This window comes from Podarcis gaigeae, assembly GCF_964106915.1.
Source record: "Podarcis gaigeae genome assembly, chromosome: 5".
Classification (NCBI taxonomy): Eukaryota; Metazoa; Chordata; class Lepidosauria; order Squamata; family Lacertidae; genus Podarcis; species Podarcis gaigeae.
In genome coordinates, this window is record NC_139681.1 from 91,393,485 (window position 1) to 91,412,141 (window position 18,657).

The 18,657-nt window shown below is 42.9% G+C and overlaps 1 protein-coding gene and 1 pseudogene across 9 annotated transcripts in view; both read left to right on the plus strand.

Moving 5' to 3' along the window:
* Positions 1-18,657, plus strand: part of LOC310845006 (uncharacterized protein) — a 448,061-nt gene that overhangs the window by 297,934 nt on the left and 131,470 nt on the right. The gene's annotated exons all lie outside the window — the stretch shown is intronic.
* Positions 13,691-14,397, plus strand: LOC310845055 (small ribosomal subunit protein uS7 pseudogene; annotated as a pseudogene). The gene has a single exon. The product of its transcript is annotated as a small ribosomal subunit protein uS7 pseudogene (transcript).

Below are 18,657 nucleotides of genomic sequence, written 5' to 3' on the forward strand. Positions count from 1 at the left end.
TTTATGTTTGATGGGGGGGAGAGAAGTCGTAATTAATTATGGATTTATAATTAAGGCCCCATTGAGAAAATAATTTACAACAGGGATAACCTCATTTATTATGTGAGTATAAGTAATAGATCCTCTCTCAACTTCATGGCACTTGTTTTGAAGTACAGAGCACTATCTGTTTTTTGTTGTTGTTTGAATGGGTGTATTCATGTATTTGAAATGTAAGTGTTTTGAAAGGAATCTCTTAGTCTTTTAAGCTTCCCCCTCTACCATGTTAGACATCAATAACCTGCCAGGAGGGTGGAGGAGATTATAGGAAGAAAGATGTTTTGTTGATACTCGTGCTTATTTTTTAATTATGTGAAAACAGTGAGATGTTGTGAATGTGTGTTAATGTGCCAGGACAAAATCCAACCATAGTTTAAGCCCCCATTTATTTCAGTGAGAGAGTTAAGCTTGTTCAATAAATCTTTGCCATTAACATCACTAGAGCTAAAGCATGTTTTATTTTAATTGGAACATCCCCTTACTATTGAATGTGTGGTTTCAACACTCTATCCATAATGGCATTATTTATGATTCAATGGTGCATTATTTGTAGTATTCAAATGTGCAGTTTTTTTGTTTTAGCTTTCCCCCCCAAAAAACAAAAAAGTACAACAGCTGATGGTTCATTTGAATGGTAATATACCTAAGGCCCATGGGCCAGAAGAAACCAACGGAGGTCGTTTGACCAGCCCATGAGCCACCCCCAAACTAAGCTGCCTGCTCACGTGCTGCGCTAAACCAACGCAGCGCGGAGACTCGCTTCCGTGGCACTGGAAATTGCTTCTACGCATGCACAGATGCTGAAAATCGCATCTGCGCAGACACCAACACCAAAAATCACACCTGTCCACATGCAGACGCCGAAAATCACGGGCGGGCGTGATCCGGCCCAGGCAAGATAAACCTTGCTGACCCCTGGATTAAGGTGTGCAGTTATGAGGTTGTTCACCCATGAGGAGGACAACAGAGAATACTCCATTCTTAAGAAGGACCATTTTACTGCTAACCATTTACAGAGTAATAATAATTTATCTGATGGAATGTGAAAACTTCCAAAACAATGCTAGCGTGATCATGTTAATTCTCCTGGAGATTTCTGAGGCTTTCACTTCTCTTGACTATGGCATTCTTCTGAATAGTGTATGTGCATTGGGGTCTGTGGGCACTGTATTCCAGTGCCTCCCCTCCTATTTGGATGACCATTTCCAGAAGGTTGTGCTTAGAGATTACTGCTAAGGCATGTGACTTTGACACTGTGGTGTACCACAGGGTCTCCTCTTATCTCCCACCCTTCTCAATATCTACATGAAATCTCTTAATGAGGTCAGCTGGAGATTCAAAGCAAGGTATCATCAAGTGCGTTGATGACACACAGCTCTACTACTTGTTTTCTTCAGCCAGGTGAGGCAGTGGAAGCATCTTGAATCAGTAATGGACTGGATGGTGTCAAGAGCTCTGTGGATAATTTTTGGCAGGGCTGGTGAGAGGGGGAGGAAGATCAAGACAAGAGTTTAAAGTGATACTCTAGGGAGGGGCACAGTGCTCTAGGAGGTGCTGATTTGGATGCATTGGAGAGGCCCAGTGTGTTGTCTGGAGACAGTCCTGCCTCGGTGTCATCGGATGATGCTAATGCATTGAAAGAGCTGCCTGATGTTACTCCAACTATGCCTTTCATCAGTGAAACACTCACCACCTCCAGGGCATTGTAGTGACTTTTGGAATAAAGCCTTCAACAATAACTGGGCTGTGAGTACTGTGTTCATGAATGGGAGCCAGGACCAATAAACTGATGGACACAGTACAGGTATTCTTTGATAGAATTCTGTTGGTGGGTAGTTCATCTTTCTGATGGTGTTCAACTTGTTGTGGAAGGGATGAGTTGTTGGACTCTCTTTAATGAATCAGATTCACAGGAGAAGAAATACACAGGGTTCTTAGAAGCTTCAGAGAGCCAATTCAAAGTGCTGGTTATCACCTTTTAAGCCCTAAATGGTTTCGGACCTTGGTACCTCATGGGCCTCTTTCTGCCTGAGCCTGTCTGAACTTTACATTAATCACCAGAGTTCCTCTGTGTTACATTAATCACCAGAGTTCCTGCCTCTCTGAAGTTAGGTGAGTGGTAGCAGGATAGGACTTGATCAGCTTAGATGCCTTAGATGCAAAATGCCCCTAGGGAAGAATGATGGACACCAAAATTGATGTCTTTTTCAGAACCAGGTTCTGCTCAGCCTTCCAGTATGATATGTCAGATAGTTTTAATAGAGAGTGTTTTATTGGTTCTATCAGCAGTGGTGTGTGGGCATGGGCAGCTGCACAGAAGTGGCACCCCCTCCTGGGCATGGGGTGGGGCAAGGCAGCTGCAAGCTGGGGCGACTCTGAGTTGTTGTTTGTGGCATCCCGCGCATGTGCGCACACCTGCCTGTACTAACACCACCCTGGGGTTTTTTTGCCCCGCCCCATCCTCATCCTGGTGAACACAGTACAGCCATCACTGGGAGGGTGCATCCCCTGCTATAGTATATCCCTGGCCAACTGCTGCTGAATTCTTCTGGATTCTATCCTTGCTGTGTTTCCAGTGTTAATTGTTATTATTCTTTTAATAGTGCAATCTGGTAAATTGGGACTGTGTAGTTCACATTATTGACTGTTCCTCCATACATGAATTTCCTGCATATAGAACACTAGCAGGACAAGGAGAACTAGGAGCAAATGTCCCTGACATGCTAGCTTTTTATGTGCAGGAAATGATGTATGGGGAAGCACTAAGTGCCTCCACATCTGTCTGCTAACAATGAAGCTAACAAGGTGTAGCTTAGATACAGTGTTACACCCCACCTAAAATAAGAAAGTAGTCTGCAATTCACATAAGGATGTTCCTTGATTTCATGGAATATTTAGCATCCACTTGTGGATTTCTTTGATATTTTAGAATTGAAAAATATTAATAGTAAGTTGCTTTGGATTGCTTAGGTAAGATAAAGCAAATTACAAAGTATAATATCAATAATAATAATAATAATAATAATAATAATAATAATAATAATAATATTGAAGTCATCATAGAACATGAAGATATAAATCAAGTTGTAAAGACTTCAAAAACAATGGCCAATACCATTTTTAGCCCAGAGTTATTCTTAGGAATAAAATAGGTATAGAGAGTCAAAATGAGGTCTCTACATCATATAACGGGAATGTGATTCTTAAAGGTTTGTGATGTCTGGTACTGTTAGATGGATATTGGCAGGTATTGTCTACACATTGGGAATGATGTATTTTTCCAGCCACAGTAAGTGCCATCATTCAGATGCCAGACCTGTGCTTAACACTGTGCCAATTTCTCCCTGATAAACCCTGACAGTACATTGTTCTCTTGTCAAGGGGCATTATCCTACCAATTCAACAAAAAAAAATATTTTTTTTCTTCATTTGGACAGTACATCTTACAGACATTCCCTTCTTCTATTGATTTGTTTTCTCCTACCCCTTTCTCCTTCTTTTGTTTTCTTATCATAGCTTCAGGTTATTAAGTGCAAAGTATTGATGGGAATGGATGGGTTTTGGTCGATGGAGAGCTAATGCATCCCTAATCCGGCCATTGTTACAGAGTTGTGCTTTACTCTGGGTTCCTGATGGGGGGGAAAGGTGCAAAGCTGTTGATCCTCGTTTTATTTGTCACAAACCCATCCATCAATCAAGCACAGGCATGTCTGCATGCTGAATGACATGTGGGTCTCAGCTGAAAAAACTCGATAACAGTGTATTGTCAGGTTGCTCACTATTTTTCCCCGATAAGAAATACATTTGACTGAAATAGATAAGCATGGGACTACTAAAGACTTAGAGAGAGAGAGAGAGAGAGAGAGAGAGAGAGAGAGAGAGAGAGAGAGATACATGGCAACAGAGGCTATAGATCTTGTGTGTGTTAATGATACTTATGAGTAAATAAAATATGAGAAAGCATTCTACATACAACATGCCTTAGGTCTGTGATGTGCTCAGAGAATGGGTTATGTGAGTGTTAAAATAATCATATTTCATAGCTTGCTGCCTAGGCTTAAGCAACAGCCAAATTTATCCTCTTCAGATACATGTGTAAGTGTGCTCAAATACATCTAAGAATATAGAAGAAGACTTTTGAAAAGCAACACTAGCAAAGGAATTTACCCACTTTAAAAAATAAGAATGGTTCCCTAAATCATTTTAAACACTAATTCTTGCTTGCTTGTTTATGTAGAGCTAATAGATTTATACGCAACAGTGTCAACATGGGTTCTGCTATTATTCCTTTCACTCTCATTGCTAGTTTTTTTGTCATTAAAAGCACTGGGGAAAATAATCTTATATAAATACACGCACATACCATTTTTTCCTCATTGTGTGTAGATATTTGCCCTTGGATATACTTTTACAGAAAAACACTTGATTTGTGTAATTTTAGCAACCAATATTTTGGGTCCTAAAAGTGAATATTGCAAACTGGGAAGATGACCTAGAAATTCATTGGCAGTGGTAACTGGCCTGCAACCCTTCTTCAGAGACACTAAGATGAACATGTTGTAGCCCCAAGAACTAGCGCACTTTGTAAGTAAGCCATTTTCCTCTCTCTCTCTGCTTAGTGACTAGGGGCTAGAAAACTACAAAAATCAATGTGGGAGTGCTTTAGATTTGTTTGGTAAATTACATGTGCTTGGCTGCTCTATTGTATCTGGCCCATATTCCATACTATATATTTTTAGATGGAATGGCTACATAATGCATAGACTCACTATTGATTTTTATAGATTTAACAGCATTTGAATTGGACCCAATGAGAAAGCAAGGAGTTACTTAAGAAAAGCGGCTTGTTGAACCTGGGGACGTGCCCATTAATGCTGGTAAATGTTTGTGTCTTGAGAGGCTGTAATTCCAATGTGTATTTAAAAAAAAAAAAAAATTGCACAGGCAAAATCTAACCTAACAAAAGAAATCAGAAATTCAAGTATTTTGTGCAAGGTTTGCTGAAGAAAATACTGTTTCCTTCGTATTCATGTGAATGGCTTTAAACATATGCACTTTGAAAACTACTCCATGGATAGCACATAGGGCAGAAAGAGGATGGAAAAGGTAATAATACATCAATAAGGACATATTAAAATCAGCCAGGGTTTAACCCTGCTTTTATTTTAACTAATTGGCTATGCTATTAATTAATACTTAATTGATATGAACAGTTTAAAGAATAGGCAAAAAATATTCTGGCTGCTGGAAAAAAATTCCCAACTAGTGCTTGATAAATCCAATACAATCCCAACAAATGCAAAAAGAATGCTTGAGCAGAAAGAAGTGACCTGTCTTCATCGCAGTGTGAGTTGTCAAGGTCAGGATACCAATTTTATATGATCAGCACTGGCTGCTAGTTTGTTTCTGGGTCCAGTTCAAGGGGTTCTGGTTTTCATCTTTAAATCCATATTTATCTTGGGTGCAGTCTATCTGAGCAGCTTGACCGCTCCCTAAGATCTGTTGGGGAGTCTCCTCTTCATGTCTCTGTGGTGGCCAAGGCAAAGCTAAGTAGCAGGTGTGAGAAAGCCTCCTCGGTGGCCACGTCATTCTAAACTATGGGATATTCTACCTTGAGATGTCCATTCAGCTCCCTCTCTCCCTGTCTTCCTCACCCAGATTAAAGATTAAAAGAAACTGCTGCTTGCGGAAGGTGCTGCTTGCAGTGACGGCTGTGGTAATATGGCGCCCTGCGCAAGGCCAAAATTTGACACCCCCCATAAGCCCTTGTGCTGTCTTCCCGAAGCTGCGTAAGACAGGCATGGGGCTTTGGGAAGGAGACGTGAGGCTCTGACAGGGTCCCGGAGCCCTCCCACCTCCTTCCCAAAGCTAGAAAGTGCCAATAAGGCTTTGGGAAGGAGGAAGAAGGACTCTAGGAACCTGCAGCTCCTTCCCCAAACCTGGCACCTCACTTACCTTGCTGTGAGAAGGCTCCGCCCCTCCAGCTCAGCACACCCAGTTCATGTGCACAACTTGTGCAGCCCTTGATCCACCCCCAGTGCTTGTTACTTTAGAAGTATCCCTTCCCGTGAAACAAACCATGTACAGTGGTACCTCGGGTTGCAGACGCTTCAGGTTACAGATGCTTCAGGTTACAGACTCTGCTAACCTAGAAATAGTACCTTGGGTTAAGAACTTTGCTTCAAGATGAGAACAGAAATTGCATGGTGGCGGCATGGCAGCAGCGGGAGGCCCCATTAGCTAAAGTGGTACCTCAGGTTAAGAACAGTTTCAGGTTAAGAACGGACCTCCAGAATGAATTAAGTTCTTAACCCAAGGTACCACTGTATAGTAAAAGCAGAGGTGGGAAGTGAAACATAGAGAAATGAAAACACCAACATGTTTTAATATAATAGCATCTTATGTTGAATATATGGTATCTCTTGTGACCATTTTACTTGCATTGCTGAATGCGTTTTAAAATATTTGTCGATATTTCTCTTGAATTTTCCATGTCTTTTTCTGAAGGCCTTTAAGGGCCAGTTATGTACTTTCTTCTGGAAAAGTATATTATTTACAATAATGATACATTTAGGAAAAAAGACTAACACTCCGATTTCAGACCCTATGTTGAAGTGCCTGTACAAATCAGTACCCAAGAAATACTTTAGTGATTATTTTCGCATCCAAGAGGAGTTTATTACTACACTTTGAAAACATTTCTATGAAACATTTCAATATTAAAGCAATCACAGATTTAAAAGACTGCCACGCAGAGAACATAGCACGCTTGTCAATCAGTCATTTTAGTACAACACAATATCTACTACACTTCACCAAATAGAATCCAAGTTACATTTTAATTTGTACCTAATAATAGGCTGTTTTTGGTTTCAGAAGCAGCAATAATTTAACTCAAGAAATATGAGCCGTTTCACATGCCATGTACTTGTAATCTGTGTGGAAACTGAGGGGAAATGCTAATTCTAAATCTGATGGGTTTCTCAAACTCTAATCAATGAATGTGAATTTGATGAAATGGCATTGGCTATAAAGAAGCTTTGGTTTCTGGTGGCAATATAGCAGTTTGGGATTTGAGAATTAGGTTTCATAGCCAGAGGATCCTAGATGGTCAAATGTAATGGGCAAGAATAAATTTAAACTTCTAGGTGGAAATTATGAGGTCCAATTCTTCATTTGCCATATTCAGATTCATTTTTAAATGTCACTTCATAATATTAACTCAGTTTCTGATGTCTAAGAATGCTTATATTAGTACTTTGGTCAGCTGAGAGAGAACTAACTACAGGAAGCACATACTGATTTCTCTCGCATCTCTTTTCTTTTTATTTTAACAATGATTTTCTGTCCAAGAACTAAAATGCTGAAGAACCCATCCCACCAATCTATTTTCTTCTCTTTCTAGGGATTTGAAAACATATATCTCAAGTGCTGTAATAAATTTATCTGCCTGGCTGATAGAGCCCACTTTAACAGAATAGTCAAGAGGCGGATTTAGGGCAGCGGTACAGCCACACTGGGCACACAGCCAAGGAGAGCACCTTCTCAAAGCCTGGTAAGTACTTGCCTGGTTTGGGGAAGGAGGCATGAGGGATCTGACAGGGTCCTAGCTTCTTCCTTCCTTCTTTCTTCCCAACATCAGGCAAGTGCTTATTGGCCTGCAAGTGTTTACTGGGCTCTAGGACCCTGCCATGGAGTTTTAGTTAAAGCTATGGTTTGCCCAGTAGTGATGTATGGAAGTGAGAGCTGGACCATAAAGAAGGCTGATCACCAAAGAATTGATGCTTTTGAATTCTGGTCTGGAGGAGACTCTTGAGAGTCCCATGGACTGCAAGAAGATCAAACCTATCCATTCTGAAGGAAATCAGCCCTGAGTGCTCACTGGAAGGACAGATCCTGAAGCTGAGGCTCCAATACTTTGGTTGCCTCATGAGAAGAGAAGACTCCCTGGAAAAGACCCTGATGTTGGGAAAGTTGGAGGGCACAAGGAGAAGGGGATGACAGAGGACGAGATGGTTGGACAGTGTTCTCGAAGCTACGAACATGAGTTTGACCAAACTGCGGGAGGCAGTGGAAGACAGGAGTGCCTGGTGTGCTCTGGTCCATGGGGTCACGAAGAGTCGGACACGACTAAATGACTACACAACAACAATAACAAGGACCGTGCCAGAGCCTCACGCCTCCTTCCCAAAGCCTGGCTTAAGCCGGCACTGTGAGAATGGGAGGTGGGCATCAAGTGTTGACCTTGCACAGGGCAGCAAATTACTAAGGTCTTCCCCAATAGGCATAGGGAAGCAGTAGATGTGACTCAGGCTGGGGTTATACAATCTGAAGCCCCAGGTTCTTTATGGTACGTACTGAAATCTATTTAGGGCCAGTGGCGGACTTTGAGCTCTCAGATTTCAGCAGCACCCTGTGCATCGCTAAAATCCCCCCCCCCGCCGCCTCTTGCGCTCCATTATAGAGCATTATTGTGGCACCCCCTGGAGCATAGTGCCCAGTGCAACCGCACCGGTCACACTACCCTAAAACCACCTCTGTTAGGGCAATAGGTAACAGACAGTGAAGAGAGCACCCTGTTTGGCTGTCTGCCTTTTCTTACTTTGCATTTCTTCTCATCTCATACCGGCTGTCCTGTTGGAACCTGGGGGTAAATCACCCAGGTTCTAACAGGACAGTTTAGGCTAGTTTCTACACACAGTTTCAGAGCCCTCTCTGTCCTAACCTCCTGACAAGCAAGAGCCAATTATCACTGTTCAGTGATACATTCCAGCTTGATAAAAGCACTCAGTGTGCAAAGCAGATCCAGTGAGAGATATGGTCTGGAGAGACTCCCAAGGGCCAGATAGAGAAGCCTGGAGGCCACATTCAGCCCACAGTCCTCAGATTCCTGACCACAGATCTACATGTCTGCTGTCATCTCTCATGTGGATCTGAGGCCTCCAAGGTATGAGCTGATGCAGACTGCTGCACAATAGCAATATGTATACCATCTCTCCTAACACGTTGATACAACCCTTTTTAGAGGGTCAGAACTTTTGGAAGCTTTCATGAGAACTAATTTGTCATTCCCCTCTCTCGTGACACATAGAGGAGACTTGTGTAACATATTGGCTATTAGGACTTGGATTCTTAAAATGGGGAGTGTGGGAAGGTGGACGAGAAAATAATTACAACTGCATTTCTTTGGCAGTAAATGTGCTGCGCGCTCTGGAGTTCATCTCTTAACTATGTATCATTATCCACTGAGGTCTCCCTGGCTTTCTGTGTGCCCAACACTGAATCCATTTCTTTCATCTGTTAGAAAGTGGCTATATTGTGCAGTAAAATTTATCCTTTTGTGAGGCTACAGAAAACATTCCTAAGCTCTATGGCCGCCACCCTCTTAAGTAAATAGCTGCAGCTCTGTTCTTTGCAACTGCCATGGCACCTATCAAAAGTCAGTCCAAGTGGTGGATGTCTAGTGGCTGTCCAGGAACACTTGAGAGGTTAAAGACTTTGAGAACTGAGAAAGCAACTTGAAAAATGTAAATGAAAGCAAGACAGCCAGTTCATTGTCTTTCTTTCTTTCTTTCTTTCTTTCTTTCTTTCTTTCTTTCTTTCTTTCTCTCTCTCTCTCTCTCTCTCTCTCTCTCTCTCTTTCTCTCTTTCTCCCCCTTCCTTTCTTCCTTCCCTCCCTCCTCTTTTTTTTTAAAAAAAGAGCAAAGTGCTTTGTGATTTCTCTGTGAAATGGGTGCCATGTGGAATCTTGTTACAAATATATAGTTCCAAGGGGAGAAAAATTGACTTAAAGCACATTGTGAGAGCTGCTTATTGAAGCATCAAGGACCTATGGTTCAGAGTGTCGTAAGATACAGTTTTTCCTGCTGGCATTGCTGGGAATAAACAGACACAAGACACTCACGCGTAAAGTTGCATGCACTGCTTGTCATTACCCATGAGGCATGCTGTGAAAAATAGAGTAATCATCTCACCAGTTCTAGTGGGTGAATTGCTCGGCTATAATTGTGCGGTATGTCTCATCTTCTACTTGCTGAGCAAGGAGAGCGTCTCCTCTACATGGTAGAGGCTCCTGTTTCCCTAAATGAAGCTCATGGGTTGAATGAAGTTTTCCCCCCTCACCAGGCTAACTTTTTTGTTGGTTCCTTTTCTTCATTGCTGGGTCCTAGGGAAATAATCTGTTTGCACATACTCAGCGAATTAACTCATAATTGGAAATGAGCTAGGGTCATTTCTTCCTCCAGGGCAATATGATGAACCCTCCCTTGCATACCTCTCAAGGTTTGACAGAGAAGAATAATTACTTCTCAAAAAAATAAGATTTTCAAATTATGAATATTCAGTAGAAACTACTACTGTTATGATTCCCACTTCCTGCATACAACAAACTGGATAATACCAACCAGGGCCAGCTGGCCCATGAAGTAGGGTGAGGTAGTGCCTTGGGCAGTGGATCTGGACCCCCTGGGAGGTGCAGCAGATCCACCTGTTGCTTCCTCTGCTGTTGTCTCCTCATCCTCATCCTCCACCACCTGCTCCTCTCATCCCAATGCTGATCTTCACTTTCCCTTTTCATTCTGCGGCTGATCTTCACTCTCCACTTTCTTCTTCACTCCCTGCTTTAATTCTGATGCTGATTTTCACTCCCCATTAAAAAAGAACTGTAGAGACACATACTGTATTTGCAAGTATTGCATTTGGCTGAATTGTGATGTACTTGCTGCATTGCTTGTTCACTTTGTTTTTAGTTGTATTTTCATGTCTTTTAGAGCCTGTCTTGTGCGGGCACTGTGTTCTGAAAGACAGGTTTTACAAATAAAAATATTCTAAATAAATAAAATCATGCTTTGATTGGCTGGTGGAAGTGGAAATGCTTTATCTGAACCCTAGGGTTGGCCCTACCATTCGTAGAGTGAGACAGCTGTCTCAGGCAGCAGATGCTGAAGGGTATTGTTTAGGGACCGCTTTGTGAGTCCCACTTGTCCTGCCCTACATTCTCTGTTGTTGTCCTTAGGTGTAGTGAAGAGAATATGTTGGACTAATCTAAGAAAGTTCCACATTGGAATACTGGCAGGTCTCCATATGCAGACACTTCATTTGATTTCTCATAAGTTGATTATTCAATATAGTGATTTACAGCTGAATGTGAGAGCCAATTCCAGGGGTGGAGCTTGATAATATAGAATTCTGTGCGAGGTCAAAATTTGGCACCACCGCCCAGCTATTGCGCTGCCTTTTCAAAGCCAACTAAGCAAGGCTCTGGACTTTGGGAAGAAGGCATGAGGCTCTGGCAGCATCCTAGAGCCCTTCCATCTCCTTTTCAAAGCTGAGCAAGTGCTAACTTGGCTTTGGGAAATAGGTGGGAAAACGCCCCTTAGACCCTGAACCCTGTGCAAGGGAACTGGTCACACTGCCCTAAATCCACCTCTGCCAACTCTATGGAAGAGCCTTATGTTGGAGGGGATGGGTGTTGAAACAAAAGTTCTACTTGTGATGTTTGATCCATGAGTGAACCATATTTCTGGATGGAACTCTTCTCACCAAGAGCATTGCACCAGACTCTTGATAATTTGATTGCACATTCTGTATTTGGAGAATATTAGCATATTTAGTTATTTTCACAAATATGGAAATTGGCATGTCAACCCAAGAGACTCTGATGCAAATTAAAACAAAACAGTGCTAGGTTAAAATATGGCTGAGGGGGTTGTCCTATTTTAGTTTGCATTTTGAAGCTCTTCAGTGGTTTTTAAAAATCTGGGTTCCAATAAATCCTTAGGTTCTTTGGAAGTTACAGATTGTAAACTCACATTTCTTCTGGTTGTGTGTGACTTTTGCCTCAAGAAGCTGTTGTAAGGTCTGTCACAGTCGTGTATAAAGTAATTCCATATTTTGCACCATGATTATAACATTGTCCATATCACTCAGGACCCCCTCAACAACCCCAAATTCTTTTCTTTTCTTTTCTTTTCTTTTCTTTTCTTTTCTTTTCTGGAAGTGCTTGGAATTGAAGTGATTCTGAAGGGTAGTATTTTGAACTGGAAACACCCAAAGGGAATATTTTTATTTTATTTATTTATTCAAATTGTATTCTGCTCTTCAGCCATAGACCTCAGGGCAGTTCACAGCATAAAAATACAAGATAAAACACAAAATAAATAATAAAAACAAAACAATAATGAATTTTGATAGTTTTGTTGAGCTTTCTGTCAATGAAATTGGTCAGAATCCACTGTTGGCATCTAATTTAGAAAAGAATTTGGACTTGCCTTCTCAACTGGCATGGGATACGGTTCTCTTCTATATTTCAATTGGGAATAATCAACACAGATCCATACTTTCCCACCTCTTACCAGTAATAACCATTGGACCACACCAATCTGTGGGATCACCAACAGGTTCAGTGACCTCCATTTCCACTTCTTCCAGCTTTTTAAAGAGTGAAATTGGCACTTGTCTGGAAACAAATATGGGAAAAAATGGAATTTGGTTTCAGATTAATTTTATTTGAAGTTCCTATCCAGCCCAGACCCTGGAAGAGTGTGGGATAGTCTGTGTGTGGGTTGACTGCTGACAATGTTTAATGCCATTTATCCCAGCCATTTAAGCAACACCAGGCCCTCACATGCTCTGAGTCTTAACAGGCATTGATCTCACATAAATAACTTTTCTTTCTTCACCATTACAATGCATAGTTGCTTTGAACCTTTCCACTGTTGCAGAGTGTTTCTCTCATTGTTGCTTTAGGTTTTTATCTGACTCTAGAAGGCTCTATCTTGAATGTAGTCTAAATAGTCAGTGAGATAACTGTGACATCAACTCCAGCATCTAGCTTACATTCAACTGGGTACCCATCCACATTTGTTTGTGCTGCCACACTCTCATTTTAACTACTGGATTGTCTGCCAATTATTCCAGAAAGTAGTTATTTGTTGTACTGTTACACCTGCAAAGCATGCTCTTGTAAAATGTCTCATTTACATGCAGTTGTAGCAAACAGAACCTTCTGGTGGACAATTTTCCATTCTGGGTTTTTCTGTTTCACCACTGTAATTTTCCCTCGCTGTTTTTTGGTATGCCTGCTAAAATTTGCCATACCTCCCATTAGCAGCATATGTGGTGGGCCATGGAGCTGCCCTTCTGACACTGGCATCACTGCTGCTTACCTGCACAGAGCTGGGGCAGGGCAGGTTGGTGGTGAGGTTAAGGGCACTGGTGGAACCAATCCAGCACTCCTAATACAGCCCCAGCCTTGCTACTGCCTTGTCCCACCCCAGCCTGATAAGCAGCAGTGACACTGGTGTTGAGAGGGTGGGTCTTCCCCACCACACATGCTGCTATTAATACCTCTGAAACTCTTTGTTGTGGCTTTTCTTTCAGCGTATGAACACTATCTACCTGCTGCCATTGCTGCCATGGAGGTCTAATTGTTGCTTCCTAACTCTCTCATGGTGCCTCACAGTAGTGACTAGAGAAGGGAGAGAGATTTGATTCAGTTCTCATTTAAAGTTGAATCTATCAAATCTGCACTTTCAGAAACAACCTGAAAACTGGAACATAGCAATCTGTTGAAATTCTCACTTACCTGAAATTTTCAATGCAGTTCTCCAACCAAACCAAGTTTATAAATATATGGGGAAAGTGTGCATAAAAATGAATATATTAACTTTTCTGCCTCTGCGAGCAAACGGGACACAAGGAGGAGAGCGAAGTGCCTCCATAATGACTGACTGGGAGACAGTCTCTGCTATGGCAGAGACCCCTGATGTCAAGTTGTTTGGGAAATGGGGCACAAATGATGTGCAGATCAGTGACATCTCCTTGCAGGATTACATTGGAGTGAAGGAGAAATGTGTCAAGTATTTGCCACACAATGCTGGGCGCTATGCTGCCAAGCGCTTCTGCAAAGCCCAGTGCCCTATTGTTGAGCGCCTCACTAATTCAATGATAATGCACGCACGCAACAATGGCAGGAAGCTCATGACTGTGCATCATCAAACATGCCTTTGAGATCATCCATCTGCTCACAGGAGAGAACCCCCTTCAAGTCCTGGTGAATGCCATCATCAACAGTGGCCCTCATGAAGACTCTACCGTATTGGTTGAGCTGGCACAGTGAGGAGACAAGCTGTTGATGTGTCACCTTTCCATTGTGTCAATCAGGCTATCTGGTTGCTCTGCACTGGGGCTCATGAAGCTCGTGAAGCTGCCTTCTGCAACATAAAGACCATAGCTGAGTGCCTAGCAGATGAGCTGATCAATGCAGCTAAGGGTTCCTCCACCAAGAAGAAGGACGAGTTGGAGCATGTGGCCAAGTCCAACCATTAAGAACTGCTGCTGCTAGATATCCAAAGCAAATAAATTATCATTTTCAAAATAAAATAAAATAAAAATATGAATATATTAGTGAAAATAACCTGCAAAAATGGGTTCATTAGTCTATATCAGTGGTTTCCAATTAGGGGTCCAGGGATCCCTGGGGATAGACAGAACACACCTAGGGAGTCTGTGGCCCCATCCCTTCCCCCTCCAAATTATTTTTTTGTCATTTTTGCATGGTAATATCACAAATTTTGGAGGGACGCGGCTGGCACTGTGGATTAAACCACAGAGCCTAGGGCTTGCTGATCAGAAGGTCAGTGGTTTGAATCCCCGCGATGGGGTGAGCTCCCGTTGCTCGATCCCTTCTCCTGCCAACCTAGCAGTTCGAAAGCATGTCAAAGTGCAAGTGCAAGTAGATAAATTGGTACCGCTCCGGTGGGATGGTAAACGGCATTTCCGTGTGCTGCTCTGGTTCGCCAGAAGTGGCTTAGTCATGCTGGCCACATGACCCAGAAGCTGTACACCGGCTCCCTCGGCCAATAAAGCAAGATGAGCGCCGCAACCCCAGAGTCGGCCACGACTGGACCTAATGGTCAGGGGTCCCTTTACCTTTACCTTTATCACAAATTTTATGGTCTGTTTTAGTGCTGTGTGATTTTTCAATATATTGGTCAAAATTGGTTTTGCAATCACACCACGATAGTGATTTTAACCTGGCAGTATGCAGCAATATATCACTTCTCGGCAAGGGAGAACAGGGCAGCCAATTTCATGGCACTGCCAATATTGCATGATAATCTCAGCCGATAATCTGAGCTGCTTTCCCTCATGCTGAGCGAAACCAGGGCAGCCAATAATGCTGCAGTTTCCCCTCAACGCTGAGGGAAAACAGGGCAGTCCGATTGTGAGGTGCTGCCTTCCCCTCACGCTGATGGAGAACAAGACAGCTGATGGCCCTCACTTCAAGGCCTGTGGCATTACCTTCCCCAGGTACTGAGACAGAACAGCTTTTCTCAGTTAGAAGGAGAGCAGCCACAGTGGATGTGCGCCTTTCTGGCTGCCCCACTGATGCACCCCCCCCCAACCCCTTCCACTCAAACCATGTGGTGGAGGTGACTCTGCTTTCTCTCCTCCCCCCACCCATCCGATTTCTGTGACAGCTCCTTCCCTCATCCCCACACCTGATCCCTAATTTCAGACATTGTGATATATCAGAATATCACAATGTTTAGCTGCTGATATATCACAATGTTGAAAACCAGATGTCACTCAGCCATACTCTGTTTTTTAGTATCCCTAAAATCCTTTGTTTATTAGGGGCTACACCACATTTTATTCAAAAAAAAAATTGCTTTGCAGAGGTAACTAGCATAGAGTTATCAAAATTTTCAAAAGTAGGGGGTCCATGGCTTGGCTTTTGAGAAATCGGGGGTCCTCAGTAATAGCTAATTGGAAACCACTGGCCTGCATATAAAAATGTGTTTATTGGAAGAAATTTGCATTAAATGCTGCAGAATTTTTATGAAGATTTAAAGTAAACAGCAGCAACAATTTTCTCCAGAAATATGGAGAATGGAATTTAAGATTGGGGAAATGAACAACTGATGTTTGTTTTCTCCTCCTCTTGAGGGTAGGACTCGAGGCAATGGCTTCAAGTTATAAGAAAGGAGATTCTGATTAAACATTTGGAAAAACTTTCTGACAGTAAGAGCTGTTCGGCAGTGGAACAGACTCCCACAAGGGGTGGTGGACGCTCCTTCCTTGGAGGTTTTTAAGCAGAGGTTGGATGGCCATCTCTGTCATGGATGCTTTAGCTGAGATTCCTGCGTTGCAAGGGGTTGGACTAGATGATCCTTGGGTCCCTTCCACCTCTATGATTCTATGATGAACTGAAATTGGCAGATCCTTCCATCCCTGGGAGACTTCTTTTCCTAGGTGAGTTTCCCACCTAATTGTAGTTGTTCAGACATCTCTGGCCCCCACAAACGTTCTGTCCCTAAACATCTTGTCATGAAAGCTCAACTGCATACTATAGAGGTAATAAAATAATCCATGAGTTCATTTTCTCTTTGCAAGTGTGAGTTTCCCCTTCGTAAATCACTTTATATGTCAGAGTGAAATCTTCTTCAATACTATTATTCCCTATATAATATTTCTTTAATTCTTCCTCACTGAGCTGGAATGATAACAGGATATCATCTGACTCACTCTCCATTAGATAAATCATTGTGTTAATCTGCTCCTCTTCTGGTTTGCTGTTTAACTCCTCCTGAAGGCACAGGTTCATAGTTAGGGCATGCTGCTGGACTCAGTCGTGAGCATGGATGCTCAGGTTTCTGTGGTGGCCAGGAGAGCATTTGCATAATTAAAGCTAGTGTGCCAGCTGTCCATCCCTTCTGATGTCTGATTTGGCCACAGTGACACACGACACCCTGTTGGAATTACTTTAGTGCGTTCTGTGTGGGGCCTGCCTTTGAAAAGTGCTCCGAAACTTCAACTGGCTCAAAGAGCTGTAGCCACATCGCTGACCGGGACTGGTTATAGGTATCATACAACTCCCTTATTAGCTGCACTGTGTCTGGGCACAATTCAAAGTGCTGGTTATGACCAATAAAGCCCTACATGGCTTAGGTCCAAGCTATCTGAAATATGGCATTCCCTTATATTAACCTGGCCGGGTTTTGAAGTTTTCAGTGGAGGCCCTTCTTTCAGTCCTGCCCACCCTCACAAGCATGCTTGGTGGGGACATGGAAGAGGGCCTACTTGGTGGCTTCTGCCAGACTGCGTCCCTACTTGGTGGCTTCTGCCAACACCCTCCCTGGAGAAGCTGGTCTAGCTCCTCCCTTGTTGTCTTTCCACCTGCAGCTGACAACCTTCTTATTCCAACAGGCTTATAATGCAAGGGCTGTTGCCATGCTGTTTTTATTGTAATTATTTGTATGTTTTAAACAGATTTTATATGTGTATGTAGTTTTAATTATATTAATGTTTAATTGTCCCCCCCCCATGTTTTTAGCAATTTTTTTAATCTGTATGCCGCCTTGATTCCTGTCAGGGAAAAAGGTGGGGTATAAATAAATATATCATCATCATCATATCTAAAGCTATTCAGAACCCCTCAAATCTGTACCTCCATTAGGGCTAGTCACTGGGGGTTGTAAATACAAATAACTGAGCAGAGTGGGCTGCCATTGTCTCCCTGCCTAAAGCAGGGGTCTGCAACCTTTAAGAAAAAAAGAGCCACTTGGACCCATTTCCGAAGGAAAAAAAAACTGGGAGCCGCAAAACTCGTCATTAGAAAAATAACTTTTTTGTCACTTTTTATTATTATTTCTTTGTTTGACCCCTCAGAATTACTCCTCCTCATAGAAATAAACGTTAAATTAACAAGTTACCTTTTTGTGTGTGTGTGTTCTTCACTCCCCTTCAAAACAGTGACCAGCTTACAATGTAGCGGGCGGGCGGGCGGGCAGGTGACGTCGGGACGGTGTGTGACTAACGCACACACTGCCCCCATGCGACGTCAAAGCCAGTACAGCGCCCACCACAGTGGGGAGTGTTGGGGCGCACAATGCGCCTCCTCCCCTCGCTAGTATGCGCCCCGGAGCCGCGGCAAAGGTGTAAAAGAGCCACATGCGGCTCCGGAGCCGCGGGTTGCAGACCCCTGGCCTAAAGCATAGGGCTGTTCTTAGTGGACTGAAGTATCTCTTGGTTCTTTCACTCATTCTTTCATTGTGGGTGTGTGGAATCTACAACACTGTTACCATGTGTTACCAGGGGTCCTTGATCAAGTAACGGTACATTCTTGTTGTTGTTGTTTAGTTGTTTAGTCCTGTCTGACTCTTCGTGACCCCATGGACCAGAGCACGCCAGGCACTCCTGTCTTACACTGCCTCCCACAGTTTGGTCAAACTCATGCTGGTAGCTTCGAGAACATTGTCCAACCATCTCGTCCTCTGTCATCCCCTTCTCTTTGTGCCCTCCATCTTTCAACATCAGGGTCTATTCCAAGGAGTATTCTCTTCTCATGAGGTGGCCAAAGTATTGGAGTCTCAGCTTCAGGATCTGTCCTTCCAGTGAGCACTCAGGGCTGATTTCCTTCAGAATGGAGAGGTTTGATCTTCTTGTAGTCCATGGGACTCTCAAGAGTCTCCTCCAGCATCATAATTCAAAAGCATCAATTCTTCGATGATCAGGCTTCTTTATGGTCCAGCTCTCACTTCCATACATCACTACTGGGAAAACCACTGCCTTGCCGTGGCAAAGGGGCTTGAATAACTCAGAGAAGCTATGAAC